This window comes from Xyrauchen texanus, chromosome 2 (genome assembly GCF_025860055.1).
Source record: "Xyrauchen texanus isolate HMW12.3.18 chromosome 2, RBS_HiC_50CHRs, whole genome shotgun sequence".
In the NCBI taxonomy this organism is placed as follows: Eukaryota; Metazoa; Chordata; class Actinopteri; order Cypriniformes; family Catostomidae; genus Xyrauchen; species Xyrauchen texanus.
The window spans coordinates 19,488,007-19,509,166 of NC_068277.1; the positions used below are offsets into that span (position 1 = coordinate 19,488,007).

Sequence of the window (21,160 nt, forward strand, 5' to 3'; positions counted from 1 at the left end):
ATGCAAGATATAACAACTTATACAATCCTGTACAAATACTGACCCTAAACTTGATTAACATGCACACTTCTAACATTAGTTAACATTAACACTTCTAATCCCTTGGCAAAAAACAAAAACAAAAAAAAAGTCTCATTCCCACTAAACTTATTTTACCGTCATTAATCGTGAAGGGGCTTCTGACATATTAACCTCTCCAGGGCATGTCTAACCCTTCTCCATTTCCAGGGGAAACTACACCGTCTGCAAATAAACCCTGTTACCCAATCATCCCTGAAACTAAAGCTAAACACGAGGTTACAAACTAAACATTGTGGTTTACAAATGCTGCTGATGCCCTTACTGCTCTATTTGGACTAAAGCATAGCCTACTAAAATACTTAATGCTTCATTCTGAATACTATCTGATATTATTGAGTTTCAAAATAGAAATTGAAATGTACCCTTGGGATTTACTATTGGGATGCTTCTCCTTCAAAACAGTGCATCCTTGTTTCCTTGCTCCTCTGTCTTCAAACCCGATAAAGTCCACTATTATTAAGGACGTATTAATAGAGCTGTTCAGCCGTGATGTAAATTTGTAGGCGAACGTGGAAGTCTAATTCGCCACAGGTTTCCTCTGGATTTTCTTATGGGTTTTTATAATGTGTAATGGGTCTAATTTTATTACGAGTAAAATAAGGTCTGTGGTAAATATTACTTGATGATATGTGGACGTTTTGTTCTACAACATAAATTACACACTTTCATACCTCAAACGTGAATAAGGAGGAGTTTGGAAAGCAAGGAGAGGAAACAAGCATGCACAATTTCAGAAATTAGATGCACCCTAGGTGTTTTCTGGAACTAACTGTGTTTAACTTCATTCCACACTTATTTCCATTTCTCCCCTGTGCAGTATGCCAGAGACAGTGTGCAAGTTTCAAGGTCAGTGTTATCATAAACTGAAGAGAGCATTTTTAAGACGAGGGGCTCTGTTCCAAGATCCGTACTTTCCTCCATCAGCTGAGTCATTGTTCTATAAAAGAGCGCCCCCTCCTGGACTGAAATGGAAGAGACCCAAGGTGAGAGAAAGTGACAATGGATTTTTCTTTCTGTGAAACACTAATCTTCGAATCCCTGAAAGATGTAAATATATATATATATATATATATATATATATATATATATATATATATATATATATATATATATTTAGTCAGTTTGGTATACAAAATCATCAGAAAAACTATTGCAACCTGGGAATCGTGTGTACACAAGTTTAATAAATTGTGAGAGCACCATAATTTGCTACTTGTTATTGCCAGGGAGAGTCAGTATTAGGGGGAGGGACATTCTCAGAGCATTTTATTAGACACAATTTTTTTCGTGCCTGTGAGTGAAATTAGTCGTTAATATTTTGAACAAATGTCAATTTTAAATTCAGATATCTAAGTTATTTATCTAGGTTGCCTACTTATTTTATAGTACATTTTAGGAGTAGCATATAAATGGCCTCAAATGATTTCATGTGGTCTTTAAAGAACTGTTGGCGATTACAGTCACATCAGTGCAATATTAAATATTTCTCGAATAAAGAGAAAGGACTACATTCTTCAAAAACAGTTTGCACAATAGCAATAGCTCTTAGATGTTACTGTACATGTGGTCTGATGGCAGGTCAGTGACACTTTAGAATGGGTGAATGGTGACTCATGTGATTCTAAATATGGATCCACAGTCAGCAGCAAAAGAGATATATTTAATTAAAGGCCTCTCAGTCAGCTGCAAAGTGTCAGCTTAAAGTAACTTGACTCCTTGGAGTGTGTGTATGTCGCATGTATGGCTTCAAATGAGAGAGATTATCAACTTTAATACATGATTTGCTGATTAAATTTTTTTTCATATAATTTTATATAATTTCACAACAATTAAAATAGAGGCGTACTAAATAATGTGTTAAATTGTTTTAGTGGGCGTAGTGTGAGATGTGAATATTTCAACTCACTCACTCACTCACTCACTCACTCACTCACTCACTCACTCACACACGCTCGCTCGCTCTCTCTCTCTCTCTCTCTCTCTCTCTCTCTCTCTCTCTCTCTCTCTCTCTCTCTCTCTCTCATTTAATATGCACACAATCGATAGCATACCAAACACTCTGTTCTAATATTACTAGTCATGAATTCCCATATGTCAGTTTTATTAATAAAATAACAGTGGGCAATTTTATATGTCATTAATATTTTAGCTTGTGTTTGTGTTCAAGTAATGTAACCTGATACCAAATGATGCTTAGAGACTGTATTCAGTGTGAAACACAAGTCTCAATAAGGATTTCTTCTTTACACTTAAACAAACAAAAGGTAGGATACAACGGGGCTAAAGGCCCCCCAGGGTAAAAGGCGCATTTGATTTGATTTTCTCCCAAAACACTAAATACTGTAGCAACAAAAACTATCAAAGCACTTCCCTAAACACCTGTCTGTCATGCTCTGCAAAAACATGTGAAATGTATTTAGGTTGATTTTGAGGTAATTTAAACATCTTTCTGTCTCAAAATTATTTGCATAAAATGATACATTTTGCCCTGTAACTATTGCCCATATATCTACACTGTATCACTATAACACGCTTGTGTATGTCGCATGTATATCTTCAAATGAGAGAGATTATCAACATAACACTATGTAGTAGCACTTTGAATTAAAAATATTCTGTTATTAGTATTACTTAATATCTTGCTTTGATTGCTATAAGCTGTTTTAATTGTAGTCTCTAAATGTAGTTAATTTTATTCAGTACATTTATCATATACTGTATATCACAGATAAAATAGCTGTCTAACAACACGAATATTCCTTTTGAGATTATTTTCTGTTGCATTCAGGAACTGTGTAAAGACCCACGACTTTTTGTGGATGGAATTAGCACAAGAGATCTTCACCAGGGCAGCCTGGGTAATTGCTGGATGGTGGCAGCCACATCCTGCCTGGCTACAGAACCCTCACTTTGGAAAAAGGTTATAACACATAAAGAGAGAATAATGGAGAGTGCATTTAGTCACTGGGGAGGGTTTAGTGTTGTATTTAAACATTGAAAATTGGCAAGTGTTGAATCCAGGTAGGAACACCAAGGAGAGGAATGGAACCATTAGTAGAAAGGTTGTTGAGACACATCATTTTGCACTTGAGCATGTCTCTTATCCCCAGGTTGCTCAAGGGGAACGATATTTAGAGTTGTGCAATTTGTTTGGTTTGGATTCAAACATTGTAAAAGAATGAATAAATAAATTAAGAAATATCCAAATGAGCATGTGGCCTGCATTTATTTGTATTGCATGTAAATTGCAGATACAAATTGGACCTATCAAACATTTACATTTGTTCAGTTGTCAGATTATTTTATACAGAAAAATTCCAAAATAACAAATTGCTCACTTATCAATATTTCACTCCAGTTCTCCCTTTCCCATCACAATTTTATTGTTATTTAGGTGATTCCGGACCATGCTGAACAGGAGTGGAACCCGAAGCGTCCGGACCTGTATGCTGGAATCTTTCACTTTCGTTTCTGGCGATTGGGCCAGTGGACAGATGTTGTGGTAGATGACCGTTTACCTGTCAGTGAGGATGGAACGCTGCTCTTCTGTCGTTCTGCAACACCTCGGGAATTCTGGAGTGCTTTGCTGGAGAAAGCCTATGCCAAGTGAGACACCTGTCAAACCAGAACAGAATCCAAACACAGACAAATAAACTTACTTGATATGCTTTGACAGTGAGATATGTTGGTGAGTATGGTTCAGTGTTGTAGTTGAGACCAGATAATCCAAGTACAAGTCCAGGCCGTGACCAGAGTATGTTGAGTCAGAGACAAGACCAAGACCAAAGAGGGTTAAGTCCAAGACAAGACCAAGACCAGAAGAGAATGAGTCTGAGACAAAACTCTTATAAGCCTAATGCAGTCTGTTACTGCCAGCTCAAGGCTGCAACAAGAAAGGGAGACTAAACCAATACATTTTTATTTAAAAATGTATTACAAGATTCTAGGGTTTTTAGGCAGGAAACATGAAATATGAAAAAAGTATCCAAACAGCAAGGTCAAACGAGGCATGTTCGGCGATGAAATATCTTCTCTTTCCTTTTGATTGTCGGTGGTGCACCTGAATGAACGAATGAGGAACACTTAAATAGACCACATCCTATTAGGATCAGGTGTTTCCCATCTTCTCTGACACATGTGGAGTTTGACAGTGCATAAAACAATACAGAAAATGAGAGAAATACAAAACCCACACAGACAGGACCGTGACAAGTTTGAAAATTCTCTCATTATTATATTACCCTGATGCCATCCCAGACGGGTGCCAGCACTTCTATTATAAGAACCTGACAGAGCTCTATCTTCTTCTAAAAATCTCAATTTGTGTTCTGCTGAAGAAATACAGTCATACACATCTGGGATGGCATCAGAGTAAGTGAATAATGAGAGACTATTCCTTTAATGAAAGTGGTACATGTACAGTGTAAACAACTAAATTGACTCTAAGCTCATATATCAAATACAGTGTAAACAACTAAATTGACTCTATATCTCATATTTCAAATATACCACGTATATTGTTTGCTCAGGGTTATGTTGGTTTAAATGACCATTATTTTATTTCTGTTATGACATATCAGTGTCATAACAGACAATCCTGTTAATCAAATGTACACCAGGCTCCAGATAACCTCCTGACCTTGCAGCAGACTAAAAGTCATGAGCAACAGAAAATTATCAATCATGGGTTAATTTTGAATTTGTCAATCAGATCATCAATTTAGTGAAATGTTGTTGAAGGGACTCAAAAAGTCTTCAACTTGTTCAAGTCTGTGACAAGACTGATTCATAATGCTCCTGAGTCCATGACAAGACCGAGTCCAAGACTAAATCCAAGGACTACAACACTGGTGTGGTTACAGCCAGATTACAGTCAAATAATAATAAACAAAACTTCAATGGAAAAGTATAGGATGAAGAAATGTATCCGTATCCTACACAACTTTCACTACAAGTCCACTTATAATGTTAATCAAGGTTTCTTGCACCAAACAAAGTTGTAATTAGGTTTTACAAGACCTTTCTCCACTTTTTCTCTGACCCTGAGAATTAAATGAAGACATTTATAATGTACCTTTACAACCTCTTTTATGAATGGCTAACCTCTTGCATATGAAATGAGTAACAACACTTTGCATGTTGCAGATATGTGGGGTCCAATATAGTTTGCAATTCCACATCCTTAAATAACAACCTCTTTGAAAAGCCTGCATCACATTGTGCCAGGTTTATAAATGTGTTATAAAATTACAAACTGTTAAGGGGACACTGAAATAACCAGGGACCATGGTAAATATACATTTCAGGCAGTTTTGAAGATACAATCAGTAACAATGGTATACTGAAAGGCTTTGCAGATATGCAGGTTCTACCCCACAGTCAGGATCAGCACAATGTTTTCCAAAATATCTACATTTACATTTAGTCATTTATCAGACGCTTTTGTCCAAAGCGACTTATAAATGAGGAGCATAGAAATTTGGCATACAAAAGTCAACAAAAATCTGCCGTATCACACTGCCAAGTTCTCAATGTATCTAAATTAATACCAGATGGCATTATAATGTATTTTTCAGGTGTTTAGGGTAAAAATATGTATCCTATCTTATTTCTTCACTGTTACTGAGTGGTAACAAAAAAACTATTTTGTTAAATTCTGAATAGGTGTTATGAGTAAATGTCATTTGTAAAAGTAATTTCAATAAATAATGTGGGTGAATAGGGTTGTGAGTTTTAGTTTCTGACAGTTCGAGTATGTCCACATAGTACATCACACTCTCATTTCAAAAGAAAGGAAAATCCCCTTTTACATTATACAACCCCTTTAAAAAAGTCTCTTCTCCTGCATTGTCTCCCTGTCTCTGTTTGTCTTGGTCAGGCTCAATGGGTGTTATGAGGCTCTAGAAGGAGGCAATACAGCTGAAGCTCTGGTTGATTTTACTGGTGGCGTCTCTGAACCACTGAGTCTGGACAAGGAGGAGCTGATCCAGCATGTTGACCAGAGGAGGACTCTGTACCAGACTTTAGCCCACGCTCACAGCCATAGAGCACTCATCACCTGCTCCATTCGGGTCAGAAAACTAAGCCATAGATTCTATTGTGGTCATTCATGGATTTGTAGGATCTTTAGACTGTAACAACTGAAGTTTTCAAATCCTTGAACTCAAAGACTACAAACTTGCTGTACAGGACTGTTTTTTTTCCACAGACATTTATGAGGCCATGGAAGTTTCTTAAATTGGGTTTAACATTTTAGATATATCATTATATTATTTACAATACACATATTTTAATGATAATTTAGTGGGGGACAACCCTCAGATAGAGGGGGTCCTGACCCCCAAGTGACGAACACTTCTCACCTGAGCTTTATTAACCCCTTTTTGATGGATTTTTGGGGCTTCAAAATCTAAGGAACCATACACTCACGTTATAAAGTATGGAAGAGCCAGGATAGATTTCTATATAACTCTGATTGTGTTTGGCTGAAAGAAGAAAGTCATATACACCTAGGATGGCTTGAGGGTGAGTAAATTATGAAATTATTTTCATTTTTGGATGGACTAACCCTTTAAAAAGGAATAGCTGTCTAAGTCCATGGAAAATCTGGAGAGTTACTAGCTGTCTAAGTCCATGGAAAATCTGGAGAGTTACTTGCTACTTACAGTGCAAAAAGCTTGTTAAAATGCACACAATACTTTTGCAAATTAACAAGATATGGAAATGTTTGTATAAACAAATCTTTAGCATACATGAGGTCTACAAATTAACCGTCACATCACTTCTTTGTCTTTGATTGTATGCAGCTGCTCTGTCCTATAAAAATTATTATATTTGATTACAAATGCCTACATGTACAGCAAATGCTGGAACCTACTGAATATCAGCTAATTATACAACTCAACAGCACAAGGAAAAAATTAAATAAGCTGCCAGAAAGCTGAAAAAGGTGTTCACATGCAGAGAGAATCCTTTTCTGTTTAAACTGTTTATGGCTCAAAAAGAATTTTGTTTGGACTTACACATTGTTGGGTTATTAAGCATACTCAGCATAAGGTTGTGCATGAAAAGGCACTCATTGACTGCATGAGAAAGCAAAAAAAAAATGCAGATTGGTTGTTTGAGAAAGCAAAAAAAAAATGCAGATTGGTTGTTTGTAAAAATAAAAATGCTGAATTCAAAAACGCTGTTGGTTGAGCCATTAACTGATTAGGCAGCATGGCAACAAGTCAGATGTCTTAGCTTTCGAGTGCAGCCATTCATAAATAATAGGCAGATTGGATTCCAAGCTCCTCGTTAGCCTGTGTGGACTGACAGGAACAATGAAACCTTTAAGAGTTCTCTTTCTTATCTCTACCTACTGAACACACCCTTTCTGTTTTTGTGTTGCAGCCAGCAGAGGGAGAGCAAGTGGAATCAGTTCTGGACTGTGGATTGATAAAGGGACATGCATATGGTGTCACAGCAGTCAGGAAACTCCGTATGTCCGAGACCCTGCCAGACATGTATAGCACATCTCGTATGTACATGGTGCGAATGAGAAACCCCTGGGGCACAACAGACTGGACAGGAGCATGGAGTTTGGGGTGAGTTAATGTATGCCAGTCTATCTCAGATGCTTCTATAGTCATTGATTATATAATGATTATGTTACTTGTTAGTAGGCTGCACAATAAACATTTTAAGAGCATGTGATGAACATATACAGTATACTGTATCATGTTGGATTTGCAAGCTTGCAGCTGCTATGAATTTAAACAAGTGTTTTGGATGAATCAAAGTGGTTCAGAATACCTGGAGAGAGCTATCCTTTAGCATTCCCATTTATACCATAGGCAGTTACTTGCCTGGCACATGCCCCATCAGAAGTGTCACAAATTCGCCATTGATAATTTTCACATGCAAATGAGTTTTGCTGCAAACTTGTGGCAAATTGTCCATTGTTGCCAAAGGTTTCCCGGTGGTCCACCACTACCGGTGAAGATCTGCAAACTTCTGGCTAACATTTGTGGCAATTTAAAAGCTCATTTGCATGTGAAAATAAAGAGCGGCAAATTTGCTGCAAGTTTGCAACTTGTTTAGATTTTTTTGTAAGGGTGTGAAACTTTCATGCTGCAATCTTTCTCACTGGCACTCAGTTCTGTTCAGTCTATCCAGTCTAAAAAAATATATAAATATTGTAAATTTCTAGTTTTTGAGAGCACAATAATTAAATTACCTTTTTGTGAAAAATACCATTTGGGGTGATGTAATCTCATTTGGCAATGTCAGCTCCAGTGGTGTAATCGGTTAGTGGGCTGGACTTGTGAGACAGTGTGTAGCAAGGCTATGCAGAGGATGTGAAAATGAGCCTCACATGGAGCATGGTTTTGAGAGAAGCACTTACAAGATTAGAGTTCAAAGTGTATTAAGGAAGACTGATAAATATTTGTCTTGCAGTCTTTAAATGTGTTGGCCTAACTTAAGGATTAGTGTTCATTTCCTTATATTGACAATATTATGTTATGTCTTATGTATGCATGGTTATAATTAAGTATACAAATGATGTACTCAGTCTGGGTTTTTTCCCAATCTCCCTTCAGAACAACAACTGCTGTTCCGTAATGGGTTAGCAAGATGTACTATGACACAGCACGTAGCAAGGCAATGCCAAAGTTTTGAATTCAAGCCTTACCTGCGGCATGCTTTTATATGCGCTCAAACTAGATGAGAATTCAAAGGTAGTTAGGCAAACTGATATACATTTGGCTTGCAGTCTTCAACTGTATTTGCCAATCTCTAGAATTGGTGTTAATTTCCTTACATTGACATTAAGAAGTTAAATCTTCTGTATGCACGGTTATAATGAAGAATAAAAAAAGGGCTCAAGCTGATTTTTTTCACATGGTGTGCTGTAACCTCTCTTCATTATTGCTCCAGTGGTGCAATAGGTTAGCGCACGGTACATATAAGACAGTATGTAGAAAGGGAATGCGAGTTTGTGACTGAGTCTCTGTCCATGAGTATGGCTTTAGAGATGCTCTATCAAGCAGACTGATATACAAATGGCTTGCAGTCTTGAGTTGTTTTGGCCAATCACTAGAATTGCTGTTCTTTTCCTTGAAGTGAGATTAGGAGGTTATGTCTTCTGAATTTATGATTAGTAATTAAGTGTAAAAAAAAGAAGTTCTCAAGTTGTATTTTTTTCCATGGTGTACTATAACCACACCTCTGAACATCAGCTCAAGTGGAGCAATCGGTTAGCACATGGTACTTATAACACAGTATGTAGCAAGGCATGTAAATAGAAAGGCTATGCTGAGGTTGTGAGTTCAAGCCTCACATGGAGCGTTGTTTTTGAGACACTTGTAAAAGATGAGGGTTCAAAGGGTATTAAAGTAGACTAATATACATCATATTTCTCTGAGTTTTCAATTGTCTTGGCCAAAATTTAGAATTGGTGTTAATTTGCTTACATTGACAATATTACATTATGTCTTAAGTATACATGGTTAAAATTAAGTATAAAAAAAGAAGGACTTGAGCTGGGTTTTTTCCCATGGTGTGCTATAACCTCTCTTTATGCTGTCAGCTCCAGTGGTGCAACCGTGTAGCGCACGGTATTTATAACACAGAACGTAGCAAGGTATGTGTTGTGGTTGTTAGTTTGAGCCTCATCTGGAGCTTAGTTTTAAAGATGATCTAGCAACATGACAATTCAAAGGATATTAAGGAAGTCTTATATATGCATGGTTGTAATGTAGTATAAAAAATAAGGACTCTGGCTGGATTTTTCTTCAGCCAGAGAAACTTCAGCAAGTCAGCACCAATGGTGCAATCAGAAAGCAATATATTTATAAGACAGTGTGTAGAAAGGCATTGCCAAAGTTGTGAGTTGAGTCTCAACTGGAGCATGGTTTTAAATTTGCCCTAACAATATGAGAGATCAAAGGGTAATAAGGGAGACAGATATACATTTGTCTTCCAGTCTTTAATTATGTTGGCCAATGTATAGAATTACTGTTAATTTACTTACATTGACAATATTATGTTATGTCTTATGTATGCATAGTTATTATTAAGTATAATAATGATGGACTCAGGCTGGGTTTTTTCCAATGGTGTGCTATAACCTCCTTTGAGGATTTCAGCTCCTGTGATGCAATTGGTCAACGTGTGGTACTTTGGCAGTATACTGCAGAGCAATGCTGAGGTTGTGAGATCAAGCCTCACCTGAGGCATGGTTTTAGAGACACTCTATCAAGATGAGAGCACAAAGGGTGGTAAAGAAGACTGATATACATTTGCAATACAGTCTTCAATGGTGTTGGCCAAACTCTAGAATTATTATTAATTTCTTTATGGTGAGAGAGTAGTGTACATGATATGCAGTTCAGTGTAAAAAAAACTGCAGTATTTAGCAGGGAAATGCTAAGGTTGAGAGTTCAAGCCTCACCTGTAGTGCTGAAAGATAGCACAAAATATATATATTTTTTTTTGGTCCATGACTTCCAACCACATTCTACTTCTACTGGAATAAAATTAATCAGTGTATCTGTTATTTTACTCAAGTACAAGATTTGTGTACTTCGAAGTAGTTTAAGTAGCTTTGAGAGCAACATTGCAAACACCAAAAACCATATTCTGTGTTTCATCTTACCACTGCGAGGTAAGATCAAATCATAACATGGAAAGTTTTTGAGATTGCATTTTTCTTATTTCTTTTTCTATCACCATTGTGTTTAAAACAAGGCAGTTAATAATTCTAATAATTTGTTACAATTATAGACACTTTTCTAGACACACAAACCTCTTTACATAGTATAGGCAGGGTTGGGAGGGTAACTTTTGGAAAATGACAGAATACATGCTGTAATATGTAAAAATCAATAGTTTTTTAGATATTTTTACAGGAAAACAATACAAAAATGATCTAGAAGACAATTTTTGCCCTTATATAAAAGTTATTACTAGATAAAAAGAAAATACGATCCAATGTGAATTTTCTTGACAAAAAAATATGATCGTACCTGGTAACATGTGCATGTAAAATGGCTAGAAATAGCATTTAAGCTTAGCGTAATGCTAACAATTTACACAAGGTTCATTTCTATTTCTTCTGCTCCAAACTTATTTCAAACTTCTCTGTCTGCTCGTATGAATGTAACACATAATAAGAAAGTGTTTCACTGCTGTTCAAATGCACTTTGGATCACATCATTTATATGGATAAATGTTTTCCATCTGAAAGGACTAAATATTAAATGAAACAAATGACAATAAAATGCAAAGTAATCTCTTCAGTAATCAAAATACTTTTTAGAATAACTGTATTCTAATTACCAATTATTTAAATTGTAACGGTGAATCTCCTCAACAACCACCAGTGTGCAGCATCCACCTGGGAGATGCAACAGCAGCTTTAGCGCATCAGAACGCTCACCACACACCATCTATTGTTGGAGAAGAGAGTACAGTGTTTATTAGTAGGGGATTATTAGGCAGCATTGATGGATAGAGGCCAATGGGCAAAATTGTCCAGGGACCCAGGACCTCAGTTTAACTTCTCATCCAAAAGAATGCTTACTCCATGTTGTTGCAAGGGTATTGTCTTTGCCATTATTGTATGGTAAGTTGCTATGGATAAAAAGTGATAGATAAATAATAAATAACCTATTACTCATAGGTCTCCTCAGTGGCAGCAGCTGGGGCGCAGGGAGAGGGAGAAGATGGGTCTTGTTGTCAGAGATGTGGGAGAGTTTTGGTAATGCAAATTAAGTAATTAATTGTCAGTAACATGTCAAAATGTAAATGTAGTGTGCAAAAAAGTGTAGTAGAGATAATTAACACTAAATTTGTTTTGTGAAACATGTTAAGAAAATTTTTAATTTTTAAAAATTCATTGTCCTCAGGATGGAGTTTGAGGACTTTTGCTGTTACTTCACAGACATGGTGGTGTGCAGGTTGGCAGAAAACTCTTTCCTCTGCCCCCACTGGAGAGAGGTGCGCTGCCCGGGGGCATGGACTTATGCATCTGGGATCTCACCCATGCCCTCCTCTTCTGGTTGTCAGAAATTCAAGAACCAAAAGTGTTCAACAGGGCCCCATTGGTCCACACCAATGACAACTCAGAGAGGAGACAAAAAAGAGCAAAAATTGAGTGAAAGACAGAAGGAGGGACGAAGCCAAGGAGACAAACAAAAGGAAAAGAAAATAAAGAAGTGAAGGCAAAGCCAAAAAAGGGAGTACAAGGACCAATAAAAGAGCAGTTTGTGAGAAAGCACAATGGAATAGGGGAGAGGAGATGGGAGAAACAAATGGACAAAAGAAGTAGATGCGGAGGATGTATCAATCACAGAGACACGTTTCTACACAACCCCCAGGTAAATCACTCACGCAGCAAGGGTAGCCTATTTCTAAACTGACAGCTTTTTTAGATTCAGTGCAAAGATAAGATTAAAATAAGTAGCGTGGCCATACGTCCTATTTTTTGCTCACATGTCCTCTTTTTTTAGACCTGAAAATGTGGCCCGTCGGGATTTCAAAATTGGCTGAAAATGTCTGGAATTTGGCTTTTACTTCATATTGATGTACTCTCTACATTTAGGACTATAAAACATACTGTGTATTTGATACTGTCCATCAGTTTTAATGCATTTACATGTTCTTATGCAATTATTCTGTCTGAAAGCGGCAGAGCGTGCACTCTTTCAAAGTACTTTTTTTATACTCCCTCTCGCTCGCTCGGTCTCTACACGTGCACTGGATGTGTGTGCACAAGAGAGATCGCAAGGGTGCTCTGCCACTCTCAGACACAAAAATCAATAATGCAAGTACACTTTTGAACGTACGTTTCCCATCTCTGCAAATGATTAACCCTCCTATTCTGATCAAGTAGGGCCACTTACTTTGCTGTCATTTTTGACCAGACACCATACAGATGTAACCTTTTTTTTTTTTTTTTTTAGAAAGGAAAACATTTGTGCTTCCCTGAAGTAAAAACAATAAAATTATGCACTTTTGGGATTTTATGTTTTTTTAGATTATATACATTTATATACATTTCTCTGGTTTAACATTCATTTGCATATGCAAATTAGCACATTTATGTAACTTCACTATAGTAAAAACCTAGTTGAAACATGAAGAAAATATGAGAATGTGTCTTGTATTAAGGGCAGATTGCTGCCATCTTGTGAAATAAAAAATATGACTTGAAAATCATGTTACAGATGTACACTTACTGAGCACTTTGTTAGGAACACCTGTACACCTAATTCTTATTTTAATAATTCTTATCTTAATTCAGCGTTGCAAAGCATAAAATCAAGCAGATATGGGTCAGGATCTTCAGTTAATTTTCACATCAACCATCAGAATGGGGAAAAAAATCATGGCATGATTGTTGGTGCCAGATGGGTTGGTTTGAGTATTTCTGTATCTGCTGATCTCCTGGGATTTTCATGCACAACAGTCTCTTGAGCAGCGATGGGCAGTAGCTTCACTACAAATAAAAAAGCTATTAGCTTAGCTACATTTCTGAGTAGTGAAGTGGTAAATTCGCTAGTTTTTAAATCATGTAGCTTTTCAGCAAACAAAAGCTACACTGCTACATCACGCCTTGTACCTGGTGTTTACTATCACCAGATTGAATAAAAAATAAAGATGTCTGACCACAAATGAATCGCTCATCTTAATCGGTTCTTTAAAATGTATTGGTCACAGGTGATAGGAAAGCAGTCTGAATTGGTTCACGATTCAATCTGAATGCTTCAGGAAGCTTGAGCTCATGCTGCTGAATCATTTGTGCATGCTCTCACTTGTCAATAAGCTCATGGAATATTTTATAACATGGCAAATAAAGATAATGCTGGTTGCAGTGGATCTACAATCAATGGAAATGAAACCTGCAAATGTGTCCTGTCGTTTACCAGTGATGAAGGTCTTTATAAAGTTCAACACTTGTGGAGCTTGTAAACTACTTCTGTAGGTTAAGACAATTTTCAACCAAAAGAGTATCAAAACACTTATTAGCCTACACGAAAACATAAAGTACCACGCATTACCATGTTTTTTGGACATGTACCATTACATGGACACACTATGTTAATACAATGGTTGGTTATATGAAAATGATAATCGTATAGTGAAGTACCATGGTATTTTTTTTTTATTACCTTGAAGCACCATGTAAATGCAATAGTATATGAATATGGTAATCATATATCAAATTACCATGGTAGTAGCATGGTATTCTTTGAAGTACTTTTGCAAATACTCAAAAGTAGGGGAAAGGGAGAAACATCACAGAGCTATGTTGAATATCCCGGGCCAACGTGGTGGCACATCACAACGTGCACTGCAATCATGCAGAATGGGGTACTCCAACGCCATGCTAATTTATGTCCTTACAACATGGCCCACATGCTCACAATTTTAGACAAACTACACAACATCGTCACAGCAGAAGACCAAATAGATGGAGAGCAGATGAGATACATTGTCATCTGGGGCAATGTATCTTTCCACCGATCTGCTCTGGTCCAAAACTGGTTTCATCAGCATCCACAATTTTCCCTTCAATACCTCCCACCACACTCTCCCTACCTTAACCCCATTGAGAAGTTTTTTTCAGCATGGCAGTGGAAGGTTTATGATATCCATCCCATGTCAGGATACCCCCATTCAAGCCATGGAGACAAGTGACCTAATTGATGCAGGGTCTGTGCATGAATGAATGTTTCATTTCTATAGTGCTTTTTCAGACACTTCACTCAAAGCACTTTACACAGTGAACAGGGGAATCTCCTCAACCTCCACCAGTGTGCAGCATCCACCTGGATGATGCAACCGCAGCCATAGTGCACCAGTACACTCACCACACACCAGCTATTGGTGGTGAGGAGAGAGTAGAGTTATAGAGCCAATTTATGTATGGGGATTATTAGGAGGCTTTGATTGAGAAGGGTCAAAAGGGGCAATTTGGCCAGGACACCAGGGTTACACCCCTACTCTTTTACAAGAAGTGCCCTGGGATTTTTAATGACCGCAGAGAATCAGGACCTCAGTTTAACGTCTCATCCAAATAACGGTGCCTTTTTACAGTATAGTGTCCCCGTCACTGTACTGGGGCTTTAGGACCCAAAAAGACCATAGGGTGAGCACCCCCTGCTGGCCTCCCTAACACCTCTTCCAGCAGCAACTATAGTTTTTCCCCAGGAGGTCTCCCATCCAGGTACTGGCCAGGCTCATCTCTGCTAGCTTCAGTGGGCAACTGTTCTTGAGCTACATGGTGATATGGCTGCTGTTATGTGCATAGATGTGCATGGATGGCTTCGTCATTCAAGAAGATTCTACCCTCGCTGTCTTGCGAGAGAGGACATAGCCTGTGATGTGGATGAAGTGCTATGGTCAGATCTATCTGGGCGAAGAGATGATGCTTAAGGTTATTTTTGTAATTCATGCTTTCGTTTTTGTCTCCACAAATGTTTTTGCTGTGTTTTACTGTATGTACATTATTCTATTTAAATATGTTCTGTTCTGGTTTTCAATGCAAAATCCATCCTTTGGAAATGCATGGATGTACTGACTGATTTTACAATGTGGAGAGAAATAAATATTTTCATCAGTGTGCAGTACTGGTCTTGTGTCTTGTGTTTGGTCAAAATATTACAGTAATGTATTTTACTCTAACAATATCTCTGAAAAAAAACATACTATATCATTAGATAATTAGAAATGTTAAAAATGTTTTCAATTGAGCAAAGCAGTGTGTAACTGTTTCAAACAGAATCAGATCATATGTATCTGACTGAGGTTATGCTCATTGGTTCACCCCACCAGCTTCGTAAAGCTGGTTCTTTAACCTTAAATATGGATGGCTCTACTCTGGAGTTTCAAACAACATTGAAAGAATTGGGGGTGATATTTGAAGCAAATTTTACATTTGATCATCATGCCAAGAATACTGTTAAAAAAGTATCAAATTTGTATTTACGTTTGTATTTTCTCGTATTGATTATTGCAATGGTTTACTTGTTAGGGTCTCTAAATCTACCTTAAATAAGTTGCAGTATGTGCGAAACTCTGCTGCTAGAATCTTGACTAGGACCAGGATAGGTGATCACATCAGTCCTGTCTTGGAGTCCTTGCACTGGCCCCCTGTCAAGTTTCATGTAGACTTTAAAATTCTCATGCTTATCTACAAGGCTTAGCATGGTTTGGCCCCCTCGATACTTGTCTGAACTTTTAACACCCTACACAGCGTGTAGGGATAGAGCGTGATCTCCGCTCCTCCGAATCATTTTTTTTTAACTGTTCCTCCTACTTGTCTACTACGTTCTATGGGTGACAGAGCGTTTTCTTCTTTTGCTCCAAAACTGTGGAGCTATCTTCCCTCTGAGGTTAAGCAAGCTGAATCTTTTAGTATTTTTAAATCTTCTCTTAAAACTCACTTTTTTAGGGTTGCTTTTCTGTGATTATTATGTGATTATTGTTTAATTATTTTTAAAGTTTTCTAATTGTATGTTTTTTTTTTGTATTAATGTATTTTCATTTTTCTCCTGTGAAGTGATTTGAGGTGCAACTTTTAAAGGCGCTATAGCCAATAAAGTTGTATTATTATTATAATGAATGATGTGTGTGCCATATGGGGTCAAAATTGGGTTTTTATAAATTATTGTATAGTTTTTAATGAAATGTTTCATTTTGCAAGAGATCTGAGGTGTTCTGCTACTTGTGTGTGGTTGTATGAATGGTGTGTAGTGTTTTGACAAATTGAGCTCTGTTTTCAAATTCGTGCTTAAGCAATCGTAAAAATAACTGTTATAAATGTATTACAGTTTTTCTGAATTGCTAAAACACTAATCCCCATTCTCTGAAAACAAATACTTGTCGAATCAATCACTCTTTTTGCAAAACTCTAAACACATTCTTACTCACTAAAACACATTTTGCACTTGTGTTGCAAAACGCTGTACTACATATATGCACGTAAAAAAACTAACAAAAAACAAACAAACATGTAAATTCATATTTAAGCATGCTACTTATACAAGCCCATATGTTCAACATTTAAAGTCACTATTTCGTAATTTACCCATAACGACTCAAAATTGTTAACAATTGTTTCTAATGATGTGAAAATGTAATGCTGAGGCAGAATTCATCTCTCATTGGCTGATTTTGCAGTTGCACAATATTTTTGAGTTTATTGTATTGAGTGTTCTTTGCTCTTTGGGGTTAGGTTTAGGACTACAGTATTTTTACAGTATGTAAGAGCTGAATATACTGACATTCAATACTGTATTACTTGCAGTACTTATAGTATACAATATATTCACTGTACGTTGTGATTAATATACTTATTTTGACAGTAATTGCAAAATGTGTTTACTATATACAATAAACATTCTTTCTGCAACTACATGTTCTGGATGCTGTGTTCTTAATTTTCTGACGTAGTGTCTAAAGAATGCTCTGTCACTTTTATATATTGACTTGTGGAGTGTAAGATCTGAAAGCATTGTTTGATTTTGAGCACAGATGAAATGGTTTGAGGAGATTGTTTGATTTTGCCAGAAGATTCAGGGGTTTTGTGAATGTAGTTTGAAGTTTTGTGTTTAAAGTTGTGAGAAAATGAGTGAAGTTTCAAGAACGTGTTTTAGCAATTCAGAAAAACTGTAATGTTCATATTCATTACAGTTTTTCTCAGTCGAGTTTATAAATTTCTCAAAACTATAATCAGTGCTCTCAAAACAATTCACACAGCGGACAAAACAGGCACTCAACTTTGCAGATCAATTCAATTTCACTGCATAATGAAGCAACATATTCTTTCCTGTTATGCATTTATTAAAACTAAATACTAACATCAAAACTATAGATGTGTTCTCTATTGATTTCATAACATTTTCAGCTATAGACACACAACTCTGTGATTGAAATAACACATTTATCAGAAACATCCACAATAAAGACCTTTTCCCATCTGTTTTCATAAAATGTCTCTAAATTTCTAGTTGTTCCTGCTCTTCCTCTAGAAGGACGATGAGGAAGTTTACTGTAAAAAAACAAATTATGGACCTAAGGCAGCACTATAAGCACAGATGGTACAGTAATCGTGGACATTGATTGACTGGCATACAGAGGAATGGCATTTATCCCTTTTATTTTTTGTTGAGATTGAAGTCACTGTAGATCTGCTCACATTAGGATGAACACTTCAGAGAGACCGTGATTCATAATATGATAAATTAAAGGAACTATCAGATCATTTGAGCCTCTTTTGTGTCTTCTTTACTCTTCCATCCTGCAGTCCTCTTTCTCTCTGCTCACCTTCATTTCACCATCTCCATTTGATCTTTCCTCAACTCTTTCAATGCAGTGCTCACCCATGAAAGAGTTACTGTAAGAAAACCTTCCCCTTTTCTCATCTCTTCTTCCATTTATTTTCTCTTCTTTTACCCTCTCAACCTCTTCTCATTTTGCACCTCTTCTACATGTTGTTCTTCCTCTTCTTCTTCTTCTGCCTCATTGTTTGTTTGCACTGAATTTTCATATTTGACCCTTTTATAGATAGCAAACTCATGACAGTTGTGTGAAAAATTTAGAAATAGCATTTTCTTCAGCAGATATCGATATCAAATTTGACAACCTGACATATACATTTGAAAGTATGACTTTAATTTAATTGTCTGTGTTAACTGTTTTAAAAGCATGAATTTTAGATCAGAGAAATTTGTTTGTGTTTCAAAATGTGTTTCAAAATGAGACAAAATGAGGAAAATTTTGAAAAATGCACAATCTGTTTTGGACAATTACAAAGTGTTCAGATGGCGTTTTGGAGTTTTGAGAGCAGTGACCTGAGTTGAGAGAAATGCTTAAAATCGACTGAGGAAAAACTGTAAATGTATTTAAAGAATACATGAAAAGATATTCTGTAAATACATGAATACCTACTCGTGGTTTACATTGCCTTCAAACTGCTAATTTTGCTTTAAAGGGATAGTTCACCCAAAAATAAAAATTCGCCCAGCATTTACTCACTCTCATGTTATCCCTGATGTGTATGACTTTATTTTGTCTGCTGAACACAAACAAAGATTTTTAGAACAATATCTTAGCTCTGTTGGTCCATACAATGCAAGTGGATGATGATCAGGACTTTGAAGCTCAAAAAAAGTCAGCAAAAAAGTAATCCATAAGACTCCAGTGGATTAATCCATTTCTTCTGAAGCAGTCCAGTGTTTTTGGATGAGAACAGACCAAAACTATAACTCCCTTTTCTCTGTACATGTTGCCATTGCAGCTTTTAGGCACAATCATGAATTCAAGCTCAGTTACATTTCCTAGTGCTTGACGCATGCGCAGAGGGCTAGATGGCACTATAGGATCACTAAGGAGACTGCTGTCAAGATGTACAGTGAAGTAGTTCTATTTTTGTCTGTTCTCGCCCAAAACCTACAGGATCGCTTTAGAAGACATTGATTAAACCTTGAGTCTGATGGATTATGTTTATGCTGACTTTGGACTTGGAGCTTCAAAGGCCTGATCACCATTCACTTACACTGTATGGGCCTACAGAGCTGAGGTATCTTCTAAAAATCTTTGTTTGTGTTCTGCAGAAGAAAGAAAGTCACACACATCTTAGATGGCATAATGGTGAGTAAATGATGAGACATTTTTCATTTTTGGGTGAACTAACCCTTTAAGTGTCAGTAATTACTTTAAGATGTAGAAGTGTATCCTTGTGGTATTTTGGGTTGGGACACTTCAAATTCTATAACATCTTTCTGTCTTTGATCCATTGCTCTTTTTCTCTAGCACTCTTAACCATATATCCCATATTGCACATTCAAATGATTTATCCTGCATCTCTTTCGCTCTCTTCTTCTTTTTTAGTTCATTTTTGAAGTTGTTGGAGATGGGGATGAGGTGTTGATATGTTTGCAGCAGGAGGACAAAAGGATGAAAAGGCGGGAGGGAAGAGGGGATAACCTACCAATTGGCTTTGAGGTTCTAAGGGTAAGTGACATAGTAACTGACTGACAGGCAACTTATCACGTCACACAGTGCAGAATAATCAATGTTATGACATCTACAAGTTTGCTAAAGCTGCGGAAAGCTGACTTGATTGCTTTTGAGTGTTTAACTTTTTAAACAAGGGCAATGACTTTGTGAATCTATTTTTTAAGACATTATTAGATTCTCTATTTGGCTCTGTTTAAAGGAATAGTACATTCAGAAGTTCACCCTGAAGCATTGTATGGCTTCAGGACACTTGGAATATAGTGCATGAGTCATAATGATTACTTTTACTGTGATTCTATGCTGTTTTTATTGGAGGGTTCTCTTAACTTGACAGACCAGAGTCAATATTCACTTGCATTCCCTGTGTCTGCAAAATTAAAAATGTTTGTTCCACTGAAGAAAGAGGTTCATATGGGTTTGTGGTGACATGAAGGAGAGTAAATGTAGGGTTAGCAATAAATAGGTGAAATCTATTGCCCTTATGTATGGTGAAGGTATGGTGAAATGGAAAAGGAATGTTAAAGTTACATTTTAAACTATAATGTCAGTCTATCTCTGGACTTCCCTGAATTTACACTTGTTCAAATGTTCTTTTCTTTCCCTCTGTTGTTCCTTCTTTCAGGTGGAGGTGAATCGTGTGTGTCGGGTACAGTGTTTATGTGAGCAGGCTGCTAGCTCAGTGTATATGGACTCCCGTAGTGTCACCCTGCGAGTGACCCTTGGTCCTGGTCGATACGTCATCCTCCCCACCACTTTCCAGCCTGGTACCACTGGACAGTTCCTTTTGCGATTTTTCTCACACTCACATGTGTGCCTCAGGTAGGGACAGGAGATTGGGCTACTGCTAGTTACAGTACCTCTGACTGTTTTGTATCTAGACAAACAATCAATTATTAAGTAAGCATAATGTCAAGCTATTACCTTGTAGTTTTAAATGCAATAAAAATGTAACAAAAATGTTAATGTATGTGTTGTATCCAAGCTTGTTTATGATGTATACTATGGTGTATGATTAAAATAATCAGGAAGCAGGTCACTAATTCACCCATATTTTCATTCAGTCTGCTTC

General features: G+C 36.9%; 1 pseudogene; it reads left to right on the forward strand.

Annotated features, from left to right (window-relative positions):
* The window catches only part of LOC127660385 (calpain-5-like), a 29,574-nt pseudogene that overhangs the window by 2,768 nt on the left and 5,646 nt on the right, over positions 1–21,160 (forward strand).